We start from the raw sequence: 18,033 nt of genomic DNA, 5'->3' as shown, positions 1-18,033 counted from the left end.
GAGGAAGAGAAACAATACAAGAAGGAAGAATTGAAAAGGTCCCTAGAGAAATCAATCTGCATAAATTAAAGAATAGGAGAAGAGGAAAATGTGATTGCAATAGCAGAGAAAATTGAAGTGAATGGGATCTTGGTAAAGGACTTAAAATAAGCCAAAGGTATAAAATAGAACACACGCTGCATACATAATCCTGGACCTCAACCCAGTCTTGTTTTCATCTTATTTCTCATTGTCTTGTATAGTGCCTGTGGGTCCTAACCTTTGGAAACCCAGGAAGCCCTGAATTCCATTATCAGAGGAGAAAATGTCTAAAACATTTGAACAAAAAGATTTTAAAGAGTTGGTATCTTTAGTTGATAACGTATTAAACGTGTATGTACTGTTTAACTTTAGTTAAATATTTTTTCTTCTTTCTATCTTCATTTTTTATGACCTCTTCCTTCAAATTGTCTTTCCAGCAGTCCTTAAAACCAGAGCAGTGAGCACCATGAATAAGTGGATTTTCCCAGATAATTCTACTTATTTCTGTGGCAAGCACTAGAGCTTTGAATAAGCCTAGTCAATGCTTTTGGAAAGAAGAAAGGAAATTAAAGCTGGTGTGGTAGGCAGAATAACAACCCTCCCAAAGACATCCATATTCTAAGCCCTGGAACCTGTAACTATATGACTTTTCATGACAAAAATGACTTTGCACACGTGACTAAGGTTAAGGACCTTGAGGTGGAGAGATTAGCCTGGATTATTCAAGTTTGCCCAGGGTGATCCCAGAGTCTTTAAAGTGGACGAGGTAGGACGAGGTAGGGACTCCTGACCTAACATTTTTTGGTTTAAACTACTAAATTTGTGGTAAATTACAGTGGCATGTAGAGAATGAATCTTCCCCCCTCCACCACCACCTCTTTCCCTCTCTCTCTATCAGGGGCATAATTTAGGTATTTATTAATACTAAAAACCTATACAAATTAAGTAGTATTAATAAATACCTAAATTATACCCCTGATAGAGGGAAAGAGGTGGTGGGAGGGGAGAGAGAGAACACAAAACGGGAGAGAGGAGACAGAGAAACCCAGGAACTGCTAGATAAGACAAAGATAGAGAAAGATAAGACCAATGCAGTACAGCCCAGATAGCTGGGCTGTAGAATTATAAACGGCTTTTGTTTAGCCAGGGGTCCCCAGCCCCCAGGCAGTTGACTGATAGCAGTCTGTGGCCTGTTAGGAACCAGGCCACACAGCAGGATGTGAGCAGCAGGGGAGCAAGTGAAGCTGAGTCTGTATATACAGCCGCTCCCCATGGCTCATGTCACCACCTGAGCTCCACTACCTGTCAGATCAGCTGGAGCATTAGATTCTCATAGAAGCATGGACCCTTTTGAGAACTGAGCATGTGCGGGATCTAGGTTGCGAGCTCCTTATGAGAATCTAATGCCTCATGATCTGTCACTGTCTCCCATCACCCTCAGATGGGATCGTTTAGTTGCCAGAGAACAAGCTCTGGGCTCCCACTGATTCTACATGATGGTGAGTTGTGTAATTATCTCATCATATATTACGGTGTAATAATAATAGAAATAAAGCACACAATAAAGGTAATGTGTTTGAATCATACTGAAACATCCCCCCTCCCTGGTCCATGGAAAAATTGTCTTCCATGAAATCGGTCCCTGGTGTTAAAAAGGTTGAAGACCAATGGTAGGCCACTAAACTTGGGGGAAGTTTGTGACTTCACAATAGGTAAAATAGAGCATGAACGCATCTGCTGTAGTGCAAGGTTTTTCTCACTGGTGAAGAAGCCTCACAGGAAGGAGCAGGTCGTACTTTTCTGCCTCTGGGCTTCTCCCTGAGGATGATCTGTTAGTGCTATGACCACTGTCCTGGAGGGGCAGGAAAGAGCACATGCTACACTGTGTGCCTGCAGTGGACAGAGGAGCTATGGGCAGGAGCCCCAGGAGTGGCCACATTTACCTCGGTTGCCCTTTCAATAAGGCTGACTGACATTTCCCTCACTAGCAGTGTATTAGACCTGAGGTATTAGTTAGACGCTCGTCAGGAAGCGGGAAAAAAATCTAGACATTTATGCAGAATGGCATTTAAAACAGAGGGTGAGGGAGTTGCCAGTCCGAAGGCCTGTACGTACAGGCTTGAAGAGGTCTGAGTTCAGATCGACTTGGAGGTTTTAGGAAATCAGAGGTCCCAGCACTGGAAGAACCCACTGGCCCATCTACAGCTGTCTCCAGCCTGCATGCAGGAATTTCCAGGAAGATCCTGGAAAGGAGGCTGCTTCAAGCCTCCTATGTGCAAAGCCCTCAGATCTGCTCCCCACAGCTAAAGAAGAACAAGCATACATTTACACAAGTGGAACTGTAAATGTCAGTTCGACAGCAATGAAATCCTACTTCTCTTCTGATTTCCAGATCTCATGCAAGTGCCTTTTGTGGACAGAATCTCATTTGGAAACCGCTGCCAAGGCTGCCGGTAGGTGCAGCATCTACTGTCCCAGCCCCTAGATGCTAGGCTCTTAGGTGGCCGTAGAGCTTGTCATCCAAATCGAGACACTTCAGAGAGTGAAATGCAAGGTTGTTAATAAATTCAACAAGGTGTATATTGGACTGGATTCAGGGAACCCGAGAGATGTGATGTGAACCTCATTAGATGACGTTGTACCAGATTCAGAGCCCAGGAAGGTGCGGCCCAACGTGCGGCTGAGGCTGGAGACCCTCCCTCATTCAGGCGCCTTGCTCAGGTGGAGGGTTATGGGGACAGGGACTGTTCTGTAGATGCTAACTAAGCAGTTCAGATATGAGCTACCTTGCCCAATTGCAGATGAAAATGTTCTCAGTAAAACACTCTAGAAGGAATATATCTTAATTTAAGCAATATGGGTTTTCTGCCATTTTGGAAAATGAAATTTTCTGTAAATAATCTTAGATACAGCAGTATTGAGAGTTCAGGAGGCAACATAACTCTTTTAGCACTAAGAGTGTTAAAAGATCCTCAGTGGACCCTGACAAGAGTGGAGCCCACTGGGCCACAGGTAACATGAGGTGGGGGCTGCCTTCCTGGGCGATCAGCTGTGGCGTAGCCAGGATCTGTGCTGCCATCAATGCGCTGAGGACTGGAGGTCCCACAGCTAGCCAGGCATGGATCAGGATTTAACCCCAAGTCTCTCTGCAAAGCTCACACTCTTTGACAGCTCTCGCCCACTTTACTAAGTAGCCACAGTACAGTGTGTATTGTTATCAAATAGTCGCAGCAGAAAGGGATGTGGAATGCAGGGAGAAAGTCATGAGCTTTGTCAGAGGACTGGGACTGTGGGAAAGAGATAGCGGATATCTGCAGGCCCTTGTTTGTCAAGATAGCTGTGCTGGCTGCTGTTTCCTGCTGTCAATTACAAACATTCCCAAAGAACAACTGAGCACTTACCCGGATGTCATGCTTGAGGTCTGGAGTCCTTAAGATGTGTGTGCAAGTATTTATTTCCTTGAAACCTTGAGACTGTCAAGAGAGGGAGGCTAAAAACAGAGGAGGAAGAAGGAACAGCAGCCAAGGGAGTCGTGGGTGAAGTTTGCTGGGCCCTTGGCAATGCTAAAACCAGGTAAGAACCAGGTGTGGATTTCTGCTCCAAGAGAGCACTTTTCACAGCGGTTCATCCGTTGCTTACTTTTATGGGGATATGTGTGTTGCAAAAAGGTCTTCAATGATTGATTGTCAAACATAGAACATCTTACAGTATCCTAAGTATAGACCTTTGTGCAGGGTGCCGTCAACACGTGCCTCATGAACAGCCTTTCAGTGCCTGATCCGCTTAATAATGTAAAAGATTACAAAATTCCAGGCAAATAAATATTTCTGATGCATTCTCAAAATTGGGTTTTTCCATAGAAGAGCAAAGCAATACCTCCATTTATTCAAGACTTATTTTATTTCCTTTGATAAATTCTCCGATTTCTTTAATTCCTACAAATTCTTGAAGTACCTTCATATATATTCACATGGGCACACATACCTACATATACATATGCGTGTGTAAATTTTGCTGCTCGTTTGAATATGACATACGATAAAGCAACTGAGTCTTATCAAATTATTTTGCTAGGCAGCTTATTAAATTCTATTCTGTTTTATTTGACCATGTTCTCTAGGTCATACATTTTAAATAATTTTCAAGGTTTCCGGTGCCTGTTCCTTTCTTAAACCTATTACATGTAGTTAAAACCTCCAGAATAGGTTCAGTATTGACAATGATTGTGGCCATCCTTGTCTTATTTAGAAATTGAATTGAGATTTCTCTAGTGTCTCACTATCGAGGTTGCTGTTAGTTTCTTGTAAATTTTCTTTATCATGCTGATGAAATTGCAAAATTGCATGAGTTTTTCCCAGGAAAGGGTATTTAAATTATCAAGTATCTGGGCAGGCACAGTAGCTCATGCTTGTAATCCCAGCACGTTCGGAGGCCGAGGCAGGCGGACCACGTGAGGTCAGGAGTTCAGGGCCAGTCTGGCCAACAAGGTGAAACCCTCTTTCTACTAAAATTACAAAAATTAGCCTGGCATGTTGGTGCACACCTGTAATCCCAGCCACCTGGGAGGCTGAGACAGGAGAACCACTTGAACCTAGGCAGCAGAGGTTGCAGTGAGCCAAGACTGCGCCACTGCACTCCAGCCTGGGCAACAGCAAGACTCCGTCTCAAAAAAAAAAAAAACAAAAACCATCAAATATCTTTTTGGCGTTTGCTGGTTGTGTTCATCACAACTGCCATTCGTTCCTCGAGGAACCTGAGACGTTTGTTCTGCAGCAGCTGTTGCTTTCTGTGTTTAGTTCGTTGCTTCCTTGTGGTCTTGTAGAGTCCTTTAACCCAGTCTTTTATTGCCTGCATTTTCTTTCTTGTTTTTTTATTTGCTTGTTTTTGTTTTTTGAGACGGAGTCTCACTCTGTTGCCCAGGCTGGAGGGCAATGGCACACTCTCAGCTTACTGCAACCTTCACCTCCCAGGTTCAAGCAATTCTCCTGCCTCAGCCTCCCAAGTAGCTGGGATTATACACATGCACCTCCACACCTGGCTAATTTTTGTGTTTTCAGTACAGAGCTGGTCTTGAACTCTAGACCTCAGGTGATGTGCCTGCCTCAGCCTCCCAAAGTGCAAGGATTATAGGTGTGAGCCCATGCCTGGCTATTGCCTATATTTTGTATGTGCTGCTGGTTACTTCTAGAGGCTTGGCTGCATTGAGGCTCAGCTACTAGGGGAAGAGGACTTCTTAGGTGGCACTGCTTTCTTCCTGATGCATCACGTTGGGAGCCCCCTCATGCCTGGCTGTGCCATATTTAGCAAGATTACGGTCGATCCAAGGGCTCAGGTACTGTCAATCAGCAGCATGTTTCATTACAGAGGTTCCCCATTAACCTTCCACCTCATGGCTTTAGCATCTATTAACAATTGTCTCCACCTATTATTTTAAGAGGGGTTGCAAAATGGTGACTTAAAAAAATAACTATGATTGTTTTCTCCACTTAGTATCTGAATTTTTCTATAAAGGGAAACTCAGGTCACCTTTAACTATAATTTGTACAGGAAAGGCAGGGTAAATGCCTTATCCTTTGTGAGAACAAGATATATTAAATTAAGATATATTCTTTCTAGATTTTTTTACTGAGAACATTTCCTTATCCGTTGTTACAAAGCTAAGTGTTGGGTTCTTTGTATTTATTACAAGATTTCAAGAGCCTCCAAGAAGAAGCAAAATAAACCAGAGACCATAAACCTCTCCAGAGAAATAACAAAAGATATCCCCATTGTGCTGCCCTCAAAAGTGGCAAAAGCTAATTAATAAAAATATACAAACAAACAAAATAGCAGTAGCTTTATAATGGGAGATGGGTGATAAGGAGAAGGAAGTGTGTGTGTGTGTGTGCCTGTGGACACTGAATTAGGGAGTGACCATGAAAAAGTCATTTGGAAAAACTCCCTTGCCTATAGAACAGCTAGTTAGTGCCTTGGTGACCTTAGACAAAAAGAGGAAGGAGGTAACCCCAATGCACTGCTGCAAGTAGGGAAGTGACAACTGCTGCCGTTTCCTACTTGTGTCAGCAACTGATAAGTTAAAGGGCATTTTTGCTTTTCAATTGTTCAAAAAGCCTTTTGTAAGAGTCATGAAACAATGTCGAAGAGAGGACTCTTGTTCATGTCTGGGTGGTAATCTTCATTCTGTCTCACTACGTTCCCTCCTCACGTCCGTTTGTTCTGCCGGTTGGAACATTTAGGACGTCTGCTCTCTGGAGGGATAGGGCAATTTCATTTGTCCCAGGTTATTTTTATTCTTTGTTTTGTAATGTATTATTGCTCATGTGATATTTCAACATGTCCCCTATTTGCTGAGTAAAATTTTGTAGTTCTCTGTTGGGGGGACAGTGTTGCATCCTTGGGGCCAAGATTTTGAGATGTCTGTGTTTCTTTGGACACGATACAAAGCTAAGTGTTGGGTTCTTTGTATTTATTACAAGATTTCAAGAGCCTCCAAGAAGCAGCAAAATAAAGCGGAGAGAATAGACCTCTACAGAGAAACAACAAAAATATCTCCATTGTGCTGCACTTAAAAATGGCAATAGCTAAATACTAAAAATATAAAAACAAAATAGCAGTAGCTTTATTATGGGATATGGATGATAAGAGGGAGAAGGGTGTGTGTGTGTGTGTGTGTGTGTGCCTGTGGACACTGAATTAGGGAGTGACCATGAAAAAGTCATTTGGAAAAACTTCCTAGCCTGTACAGTCTGGATTTTGTAAGTCAGGACATAGGCAAAAGAAACTTTCAAGCCAGGTGCCTGTAGGTGTGGGCAGCAGCTACTGTCGTGATAGATAGGATTTGCATTCCCCCCACTGTGAACCTCGTGGGTAGACAGTGACTCTTTCAGCCAGCGGGTGAGGTTCACTTCAGGTCCCATTGAATAATTTTGAGGAAGAGTTTGACTCAAAAGAAAATTTGCTTTTGGGTCTGTCCTGCAAAAATCAGTGGGTGTTTTGGGTCAAGGCTGTTTTTTTATCTTCTTCAAGGAGAAAATCGAAGTTGAGGCAAAAAGCAGACCCAATAATGGCAGATTGGAAACAAGATGGAAACCTAACAGATGGAAGTCATTGCATGGCTTCATCTTCATTCAACAGATGCTGATTGAGCACCTGGCATGGGCAAGGGCGCTGCAAAGGATCTGATAGAACAGGGGATGAGAATATACCCGGGCCTGGAAGTGCCTATGAGGCTATAGTACAACATGCAGCAGTGAATAGGCATCACAATAGGATGTGGCAAGTGTTTCAATGAGGACATATTTGGGGTTCTCAGGAAACTCACAGGAAATTCACAGGCTACCTAATTCACTCTTGCAGGCTCCAGGGAGAGTATCTTATAAGATACACTTGAGCTGAGACCTGCTGGATGGGAGAGGGATAAAAGAAATCAAGGTGAGAAACTCCACGTTCGAAGGCCCTGCCCTATCAGAGCATTGTCCTCAAATTACACAATGTTAGGTGGATGAGCAATATAGGCTAGGAGTGAGCAGAAGAGTTATAAGACACAACACTGGAAAAATGGCAGCAATCAATCTCACAGGCCTTGCAAGTCAGTAAGACATTTGGGTATTCTTGAGGACAGTGAGGCACTGAAGGGAGGGACAAGAGTCAGGCAGGTGCTTTAGAAGGCTACCTCTGGCCCACAATAAGGCTCAGTAAACACTTGTGTCATGAGAGGCAGCACTGCACTTTCTTTTCCCTTGCTTTCAGACACGCAGTGGTCCAGCAGAATGGACAGGTCCTGTACGTGTGATGCATAAACAATTCGCAGGTAGGGCAACCCCGTGAGTGCCTTCTCACCTGTCAAATGCAGTCCTTCCTAGTCTCTCTATGAATTTTGCAAACCAAAGCCTCAGCCACAGTCCTTCATGGTGGTTTAACCAGCAGGGACCCTCCATAACCTAATAAATGAAAGGAATCAATAAATCTAACTTTGCCATTGTCTGGTGCAGCTAAAAAACAACTATTGTGTTTCTAAGAGACAAAAGCTGCTAAACATGCAGAGTTAGTTCTCAGGAAACACCAACTTGTGTGCTTTTTCTGTCGCAGAATGGGAGGCAACAAAAGAGTATCTAGAAAGACCAAAACATACTTAGATAGGGGGCAGAGATAAGAAAGCTTCCTGACTTAAAGAGACAGCTGAATCTAACAGGCTTTGATTGGCAGAAAAAAAACAGGGAAGGAAAAGGCAAAGAAACCAACTCTGATTTCGGCGGGGCGTGTGGTTTCCATTTAGAGCAGGAACAAAGGAGAAGTGCATCCTTTCAAATTGTAGACTCTTAGGGGAAAAGAGGAACAGAACTTCATCTGAGTTTGGAATGAGTCTGAGTAGCTGCAGTGGTAAAGTTGCTTCCAAAAGCAGGTAAACTTGACTTCAAAAAATCCTGCTTCATGAAATATTAGTGCTTTACTTCAGTTGCTATCTGAAGTTCTGGTAGAGAGAAGAGCTCAAGAGCACAGGCAGAGTGAGCTCCCCGCAGCTCGGGCTGTGCTAATTAAGAGAGGGAGCAGCAGGGAGCTTGCAGGGACCAAGAGGGGGTGGGGGTAAGAGACCGCGGTAAACAGGGTACCATAAAAGCCCTTAACCAAGACACAGATGGGAAGAAGCGTTAGAGGGAGCAGCACTCACATCTCAAGGTTAGTAACCTTCTAAGAAAAAAGACTGGATGTGTCTGAGCTCACACTTTTAAAATTAATCGTTTGCGAAAGGGTGGGGCTGCCAGTAAAACCGTGGCAAGTCGATGCAGCAGGAAAAGGGGGCTGCCGGAGAAAGCTAGAAGTTAAGTGCTCGTTCTGTAAACTCTTAGTGTGATGAGGGCTGCAGTTTGTGGTAAAAGGCTGCCATTTAAGTACTTTTTCTCAGTCTGTCTCTAGAATTGTATTTATAATACATCTGTTAGTAAAGTTCTTGAGAATAAGAAAACTGAGCTAATTTTACCAGCCTCTGGTCTATCAAGCTAAATCTTCCTTCTCTCCGGCAAGACTGAACAAGGGTGAACTTAAATAATAAATGTCTATGATCCAAAGATTTGATGAACTTATGTAATAAATGTCCATGATCCAGAGATTTATTATCCTACTCAAGGGTTGGGAAACTTTTCCTGTAAAGGGCCCGATAGTTCATATTTACAGTTTGTAGGCCATGTGGTGTCTGTCCCAGCTTAACACCTCTTGACTCGTGCACTGTAGCACAAGAGCAGCGGCAGGCGATATGTAAGCAAATGAGCATGGCTGGGTCCCACTCAACTGTTCATGGAAATCAGACAGTGTGCTGCATTCTGCCCTCAGGCCATAGTTTCAGAACCGTGTCTTAGAGCATCCCTGCTGAACCCCAACTGGAGTCTCTGTGTTGACTGGAAGTGGGGTTCTACCGGTCACTCAGCAGTAGCCTCACTCCTGGGGACATGTGTATGACTTGCCAAGGTTCTCAGGGTATCATGGTCTAGAGGTGACCATGTGGCCCACATTGGAAAGATTCTTTCAATGAGATTATTTGAGGAAAGGAGCAGAAACCCAGACCATCATGGTCCTTTGGGAATCTTACTGGAAGCATGAGCCTCTTACCAGCTGGGGCATCCCAGCAGAAGGCAGGCAGACAAACCCTCACACCCGAGAAAGAGTGGAGGGAGCAAAGGACCTCACACTGTAATCTTCCCATCCCCAGTCACTTGTTCTGAGTATAGCTAGATTTTCTGTTTGCAGTCCTCTGCTCTCTAGCATGTGACTTGTTTTCCAAGCAAGTGTGGAAAGCAATCAGAGCAGATTCTCCATCACACACATCAGGTGTTTTTGCATGAAGGTGGGGTCATTGAGTAGACACAAGAAGAATCCTCCCAATGCTCAGAAACAGTAGAGACATCTGGGGAAGCAGGACATATGGTATGTAGCAGAAACAGTGACACTGAAGTGGCAGGGGAGGTTCTGCCTGCGTGGACAGCCTGAGGGAAGGAGAACAGTTTGGCTGAAGACTGTTCCCCGACCCTGCCCTCAGGCCACCTAGGAATCTGCATTCAGAGGCAAGCTTGTGAGATGAATTCATGCTCATGTGGTTAGCTGAGACATTTTTAATAGTAGAAAAATCCAGTAATATTTTGATTAATGACTTCCTTGAGGACAAAGCTCTTTTATACAGACAGCTCTATTAGAAAAAAACCCTCAAGCCAAAATCCCTTCATAAATCATGCAAAAAATGGCTGCTGACACAACAAAAGTAACTGAAGAGCTGTCTCTATTTGCCTTTGGTTAGATTTGATACATAGGGCTCATCTCTAGCAAAGTTGTAACAGCTGAACTTTGTCTTCAACTGCAAGTCTTTCTGCCCCTTTCATTCGAATCCATGACCTCTAGGTCCCTCCATTCCATGGTGCAAGTACACATAAGTTCTCTTCATCTCCTGACTAGTTGGCTCTGGATACCTTGAGAATAAGGAGTTCCTACAAGTTGTTACCAATTAGTAACAACTCCCTTTTCCAGTCCTCCTCCCACGCCCCCCCATTTCTTCATCCCGGGTGAGGAAGTTAGCTTTGGGCATGATCATAGGAGCCACTGAGAGTAGATGATGCTACGTTTCATCTCATTTCTTTGAGGATTCAAGATGCCCGCTCAGCCCTCAGCCCTTAGCCCTTCTACCTCTCTACCTGCACCTCTGCCCCACTTTACCCAACTGTGAGCCCCACCTCAGAAAATAGATATGTTTTGGCATTTGTTTAATAAGCACATAATGATTTTTAAAAATAAATCACGTGTCTGACAACTTAGATGATCATAATCTTTTGCATTTATTTCCAGCGGTTATCACAAAGTTGTGACACAGAGTGTGTCCATGGACTCTAAGACTGCACTATGATAATGTACTGTATTCTCAGAATGTACTTAGCATCTTTGGACTGGGGTGGTCGGGGGAATCAACTGAAATCATTAAGTACATGGCCAACAACAAGATGGGGTGGCCTCATTCGTTGGTAAGACCTGGGGTGAATGTGAACTCTTGCTATTCACTAGCAGTAATTTTTAAAAATCGGGATGAAATTCACATAACATTATTCATCTAAGATTTATTCAACATAAGATTTAACTTTTTTTTTTTTTTTGAGACAGAGTCTTGCTCCGTTGCCCAGGCTGTAGTACAGTGGCACGTCTTGGCTCGCTGCAACCTCTGCCTCCTGGGTTCAAGCGATTCTACTGTCTCAGCCTCCCAAGTAGCTGGGACTACAGTAGAACACCACCACGCACAGCTAATTTTTGTATTTTTAGTAGAGACAGAGTTTCGCCATGTTGGCCAGGCTGGTCTTGAACTCCTGACCTCAAGTGATCTGCCTGCCTTGGCCTTCCAAAGTGTTGGGATTACAGATGTGAGCCACCACACCCAGCCAAGATTAAACATTTTAAAGTGTACAGTTCTGTGGCATTTAGTACATCCGCAATGTCCTGCGACTGCCACTTTTATCAGATTCCCAGACATTTTCATCACCCTCAAAGAAAACCCCATACCTTAAGCAGTCACTCCCTATTCCCTCCTTCCGACAATCCCTGGTAACCACCAATCTGCTTTACATTTCCATGGATTTGACTGTCTGGATATTTCCTATAAATGGATTCCAACAAAATGTGACCTTTTGTGTCTGCATTCTTTCACTTAGCATACTGTTGTCAAGCTTTACTCATGTTGTATCACGCATCAGTCCTTCATTCCTTTTTTGGCTGAATAATATCCCGTTGTATGGATTTGATCACAGTTGTTCATTCATTCACCTGTTGGGAGACATTTGAGTTGTTACCACCTTCTGGCTTTTGTGAATAATGCTGCTGTGAACATCGGTTTGCAAGTATTGGTTTGGGTACCAGTTTTCAGTTCTTTTGAAAGGAGTCCATACGTAGGAGTAAAACTTCTGGGTCGTGTACTAATCCCATGTGACTTTTTGAAGAATCTCTAAATTGTTTTCCACAGCAGCTACATCATTTTACATTTCTGCACAGCCCTGGGGTGGCAGTGCCCAAGGGCGCCAGTTCCTCAGCATCCTCCCTAACGTATTGATCTTCCTCTTTTTGATTGTAGCTATCTTAGTAGATATTAAGTGATTTCTCATTGCGGCTTTTATTTGTGTTTCCTTATTGACTGATAATATTGAGCATCTTTTGGAGAAAAATGTCTATTCAAGCACTTTGCCCATTTGAAAATTGGGTTGTTTCTTTTATGTTGTCAAAGTACGAGAGTTCCTCATGTATTATGGATATTAGACCATAATCAGATAGATTATTTGCAAATATTTGCTCGCATTCTGTAGGGTGAGTTTTCACTTTCTTGAAAGCGCCCTCTGATGCACAAAAGTTTTTAATTCTGATGAATCCAATTTACTTTTTTCTTTTGTTGCACGTATGTGTGGTGTCATATCAAAGAATCCATTGCCAACTTCCAGGTCAGGAAAATTTCCCCCTATGTTTTATTCTAAGAATTCTATAGTCAAAGGTCTTATATTTAGGTCAACCCATTTTGAATTAGTTTTTGTATTTCATGGGAGGTAAGGATCCAACTTCATGCTTTTGCATGTGGCTATCCAGTTGTCCCAGAACCATTTATTGAAGAAACTATTATTTCCCCAATCAGTGGGGCTGGCACCTTGTTGAACATCAATTGTTCATAGATGTATGAGCTTATTATTTTTATTTGTATAAATTCAAGGGGTACAAGGGCAGTTTTGATACATGGATATATAATGTAGTGGTAAAGTCTGGATTTTTAATACATCCATCACCTGAGTAGTAATTTCTGTCACTCACCCCTTCCTACTCTCCTGTTCTTCCACATCTCCAGTGTCTGTTATTGCACACTGTGTGTCCATGCGTACACATTATTTTGTTCCCAATTATATGTGAGAACATGTGGTATTTGAGTTTCTGTGTCTGAGTTGTTTCACTTAACATAATGGCTTCCAGGTCTATCCATGTTGCTGCAAAAGACAGGATTTCATTCTTTTTATGGCTGTGTAGTGTTCCATTGTGTATATATACCACAGTTTCTTTAATCTTTCATTGATGGACAGTTAGGTTGATTCCATATCTTGGTTAGTGTGAATAGTGCTGCAATAAACATATTAAGGGCAGATTTTTTTTTTTGATGAAATAATTTCTTTTCCTTTGGGGAGATACCCTGTAGTAGGATTGCTGGATCTAATGGTAATTCTATTTTTAGTCCTTTGAGGAGTCCCCATACTACCTTCCATAGACATTGTACTAATTTAAATTCCCACTAACAGTGTATAAATGTTTTCTTTTCTCCACCTTCTACCTAACATCTGTTTTGATCATCACTCCAATTTCCTTGGTCTATTTGTCTGTGTATCTGCCAGTACCCACACTGCTTTGATTACTGTAGCTTGGTTCTAAGTTTTGAAATTGGGAAATGTTAGTCTTTCAGCTTCTTCTTTCTTCGGTACCATTTTGGCTATTCAGGGCCCCCTGCCATTCTATATAAATTTGAAGATCAATTTTTCCATTTCTAAATAAAGGGGCCATTCAGATTTTGATTTTCCATTTCTAAATAAAGGGGCCATTCAGATTTTGATTTTCCATTTCTAAATAAAGGGGCCATTCAGATTTTGATGATGACACTGACTCTAGATTTCATTGAGGAGTAGTGCCATTGTAACAATATTAAATGATCCAATTCATGTACATGGATTATCTTTTAAACACATTTCCCAAATATGTCTTTTCTATGTTTAGGTCTTTTTAATTTCTTTCAGCAATTTTTTGTCATTTTCAATATAAAGTCTCACTTTCTTTGATACATTTATGCGTATTTTATTATTTTAGATGCTATCATAAGTAGATTGTTTTCTTGATTTCCTGTTCAAATTGTTGCTAATATATAGAAACACAACAGATTTCCACATGTTGATCTTCTAGCCTGCTACTTCGTTGAATTTGTTTATTAGTCCCGATAGGTTTTTTTTTTTTGTGTGGATTTTAAAGAATTTTTATATGTAAGTTCATGTCATCAGCACATAGGGAAAGTTTTACTCCTCCTTTCCAATTTGGGTATCTTTTATTTCTTTGCTTTTTCTAATTACTCTGACTAAAACCTTCAGTACAGTGTGACTAGTAGTAGTGAAAGCAGGTAGTCTTGTCTTGTTCCTGATCTCGAGGGGACTTTCACTGTTAAATATGATATTAGCTGATATCATGAATGCCCTGCATTGGCAGTAGCTTCAGTTCTCTGGCCATTTGTTTCCTCATCTGTCATTTGCCTTTTTGGTCTAACAAATCCACTCCTTGACCTTTTCCGGCATTATGGAAGGGCTTCATTTTCTCCATGAAGCTAAGTAGCCTCCCTCGTGGGCAGTCCTGGCTCCTCCTGGGACTTCTAACCCTAAAGGCAGAAACGTGTTTCTTCTAGAGCCCCTCTTTGAGTTGTCTTTCCACTCGTGTTTTCTTTTTCTCTCTTCCATCACTTTTTCAAGTGGTTTCTCTTATGAAATATCTTCTAGTGAATCCTTGGGTAGGAGCCGTGTCTTCCTGGCTGGACTCTGCCTGAGACACGTAAGGTTAAGGGTACTTATTATTTTGTTTGTATTTCGTAATAAATAATATCCTGGCAATTTGTTCATTTCTCTTCATCTCCATGGGAATGATCCTAGTCCAAGTCACAGCTCTGTCTTGCTCGATTATGACAATCGCATCCAAATAGTTGGATAGCCCTTTGTGCACCTTTCCAATCTTGTCTTCTTATAGCAGCCAGAAGCAGCTGTACCAGTTCAGACAGATATGGATGCAGTTAGCAGAAACTTCTAAGAGACTGATCAGGTGTGAACATGTATTAGATGATAGTATGCTCAGACTCCAGAGCTGCTGGATTCAGTAGCAGTAACGTCATCGGAGCCCCACGTTCATTCTCTCTCTGCCATCCTGTTTGTCCTCCTGCTGATTTCCTTCAAAATGGCTGCCTGTGGGAAATAGGACAGCATTCTTGTTCACTCATAATGAGAGAAGATAAAAATAGAAACAGGGATGGAGAGAAGAGAGATTATTCACATTCCGTGCTGTTTTTCTGGCATGGAATGTGAATAACTTTTTTCACCCTGATGGGCCAACTCAGGCCATAGCTGGCTCCTCTGACCTCTCAAATCAATCATAGTTTTCAGGGTGGGCATGGTGGATCATGCCTGTACTCCCAACACTTTAGGAGGCCCAGGTTGGAGAATTACTTGGGTGCAGAAGTTCCAGGCAAGTCTGGGCAATATAGCAAGACCTTGTCTCCACAAAAAACAATTTTAAAAAAATTAGCGGAGTGTGGTGGCTCAGGCCTGTAGGCCCAGCTACCCAGGAGGCTTAAATGGGAGGGTCACTTGAGCCCAGGAGTTTGAGATTAGCCTGAGCAACATAGAAGACCCCATCTCCACACACACACACACACACACACACACACACACACACTCTCTCTCTCTCTCTCTCTCTCTCTCTCTCTCTCTCTCTGTTTTCAGTAGAATAGCTTAGATTTATCATAATATCTCTGTGGTGTGTGGAAAGGGGTGGATACCCAAACTCGGGCACACTACTACTGGGAATGAGGAAAGTGAAATGGGTGATGGTCAGTTACCTTTCTAATAATTAAAATCCGATCATATTGTTCTGGTGCTTCACAATCTCCAATTGCTCTTAGCATTGTACCGGGAAGTCTGCAGGGCAAACGTATCCCCACCCCACTCATCTCTACGTCTAATCTCCTCCACCCACTCATCTCTACGTCTAATCTCCTTCACCCCACTCATCTCTACGTCTAATCTCCTCCACTCCACTCATTTCTACATCTACTCTCCACCCCACTCATCTCTATGTCTAATCTCCTCCACCCCACTCATCTCTACGTCTAATCTCCTCTACCCCACTCATCTCTACGTCTAATCTCCTCCACCCCACTCATCTACGTCTAATCTCCTGTCCTTTTCTGTTTAAATCTCCCCTCAATGGATCCAGTTACAATGACTGAAAAACTGCCATGAAGTCTCTGACTTTGTGCACCTGGGCTGCTCGTCCTCACACCTGGCCACACCCTGCATGTGGCTACAGCCTCCTGCTTCTGTGGATTCCAGAACACACTTCACTTCCTGAAAGCCTTTCTTGACCACCAACCTGACACAGCTCTGCTTGGCTTTCAGCCCCAGCCATTCTCTCCATGCCCATGTGTGTTGCTTCCTTTTCATAACAGGACATGCGCTTCATAACTGTGAATTTGTTTGTGTGTTTGTCTGCCTAGTGTCAGCCTTTCCAACTAGACCGGGGGGCATGATAAACTTTTTCTGTAAAAGATCAGGTAGCATTTTAGACTTTGTTGGCCATACAGTCTCTGTTTTGAGATCACTCCAGGTGCTCTGTTTGTGTGTATGTGTGTGTGTGAGAGGGAGAGAGAGAGAGACAGAGCCCGAGACAGTGTGTGTGTGCAAATGTGTGTGAACATGTTAGTGCATTTGTGTGTATGCATATGAATGTGTGAGCATATGTGCACATGCGTGTGACAGATTGAGAGTATGCGTGAGCATGTGTGAGATGTATAAGTGCATGCATGTGTGAGTGTGTGTATATGCATGTGTGTGAGTGCATACATATGTGAGTGTGTTTGAGAGTATGTGTGTACCATATACACCATGGAATACTATGCAGCCATAAAAAGGGATGTGTTCACGTCCTTTGCAGGGACGTGGATGAAACTAAAAACCATCACTCTCAGCAAACTGACACAAGAACAGAAAACCAAACACTGCATGTTCTCATTCATAAGTGGGTGTTGAACAATAAGAACATATGGACACAGGGAGGGGAACATCACACACTGGGGCCTGGGGGATGGGGGGCTAGGGGAGGGATAGCAGGGGGTGGGGGGATTGGGGAGGGATAGCATTAGGAGAAATATCTAATGTAGATGACAGGGCAATGTATGTAGCAAACCACCACCATGGCACGTGTATACCTATATAACAAACCTGCATGATCTGCACATGTACCCCGGAACTTAAAGCATAATAAATAATTTTTTTAAAAGAGGGTATGTGTGCACGTGGATGTGATTGTGTGAAATAGTGTGTGTGTGAGAGTATGTGCTTGTGTGAGTGGGTGACAGCACGTGTAAGTGTATGTGTGTGGGTATGTGTATACAGGCATGTGATTGTGAGTGTGTGTATATGTGAGCATGTGATAGTATATGTCAGTGCATGCATGTGAGAATGTGTGCATGTGTGAGTGTGTGCACATGCCTGTGTGAGCATGTGTGAGTGCATGTGTATGTGCGTGCATGTTGTGTGTGTTTTAGAGCATGTGTTAGACTGCATGTGTGGGAGGGAGCACATGTCAGCTTATGCATATGAGGAGGAAATGCCTCCTGAAGTCATATCTTAGTACTTAGGGGGACCCTGTCCTGAGAACCTCAAGAATTCTCTGGACTTGGTTTAGCCCAGGATTTGTAGTTTTATTTTTGCTAGTGCCTGTCAGGAGAAAATCTTGTCATTAGAACATAATAGATGAAATTAATTTTTCCAGCTCTGATGGAAGTCTTCCCTGCCCTTGCCACTCCAGTTTGTTCTGTACAGTGACCAAGATTATCCTTCCAAAATGTGAAGTTGTGTCCACCCCTCCCTCCATCAGCTCCTCTCCATGTTCCTCTCAGGGACGTGTTTATGTCACAGGCATTACTGAGAGCCTGCTTTGCTTGGGGAATCGTGCTGGGTGCTGGAGTGACAGATGTAAGCATGATGCCACGGTTTCTGATTGCCACGTTTCGGTTCCTTTATGCGTGCCACTAAGGCCACGTTTCAATCCAGACTCGGTCTCATTTTTGGGCACCTGCTAGACTGTAGTCACTCCGTTTCCTGAAACATCCCCATTGTCACTCCTCTGTCTCCCACTTCTGTACCATCTTTTCCACAGTCTATTAGAATGCTTGATTCTCTCTCTGGCTGTCATAAAACTTAGCAAATGACTTGT

General features: G+C 43.0%; 1 protein-coding gene across 6 annotated transcripts in view; it reads left to right on the top strand.

Moving 5' to 3' along the window:
* The first annotated feature begins 3,482 nt into the window (after nt 1-3,482).
* CD226 (CD226 molecule) overlaps nt 3,483-18,033 on the top strand; it is a 116,735-nt gene continuing 102,184 nt past the window's right edge. For 3 of the 6 annotated variants that reach the window (XM_078348260.1, XM_008979964.5, XM_008979967.5), the window contains exon 1: nt 3,483-3,594. The gene's annotated coding sequence lies outside the window, so the exon portion shown is untranslated. Of the gene's footprint in view, nt 3,595-8,318; nt 8,698-18,033 lie in introns of those variants that run through there. The other 3 variants (XM_078348261.1, XM_078348259.1, XM_078348258.1) reach the window with 2 other exon arrangements.

The sequence above is a fragment of the Callithrix jacchus genome, chromosome 13 (assembly GCF_049354715.1).
Source record: "Callithrix jacchus isolate 240 chromosome 13, calJac240_pri, whole genome shotgun sequence".
NCBI lineage: Eukaryota > Metazoa > Chordata > Mammalia > Primates > Cebidae > Callithrix > Callithrix jacchus.
Note: the sequence above shows the minus strand (reverse complement) of the source record. Positions and strands in the feature narration are given on the sequence as shown.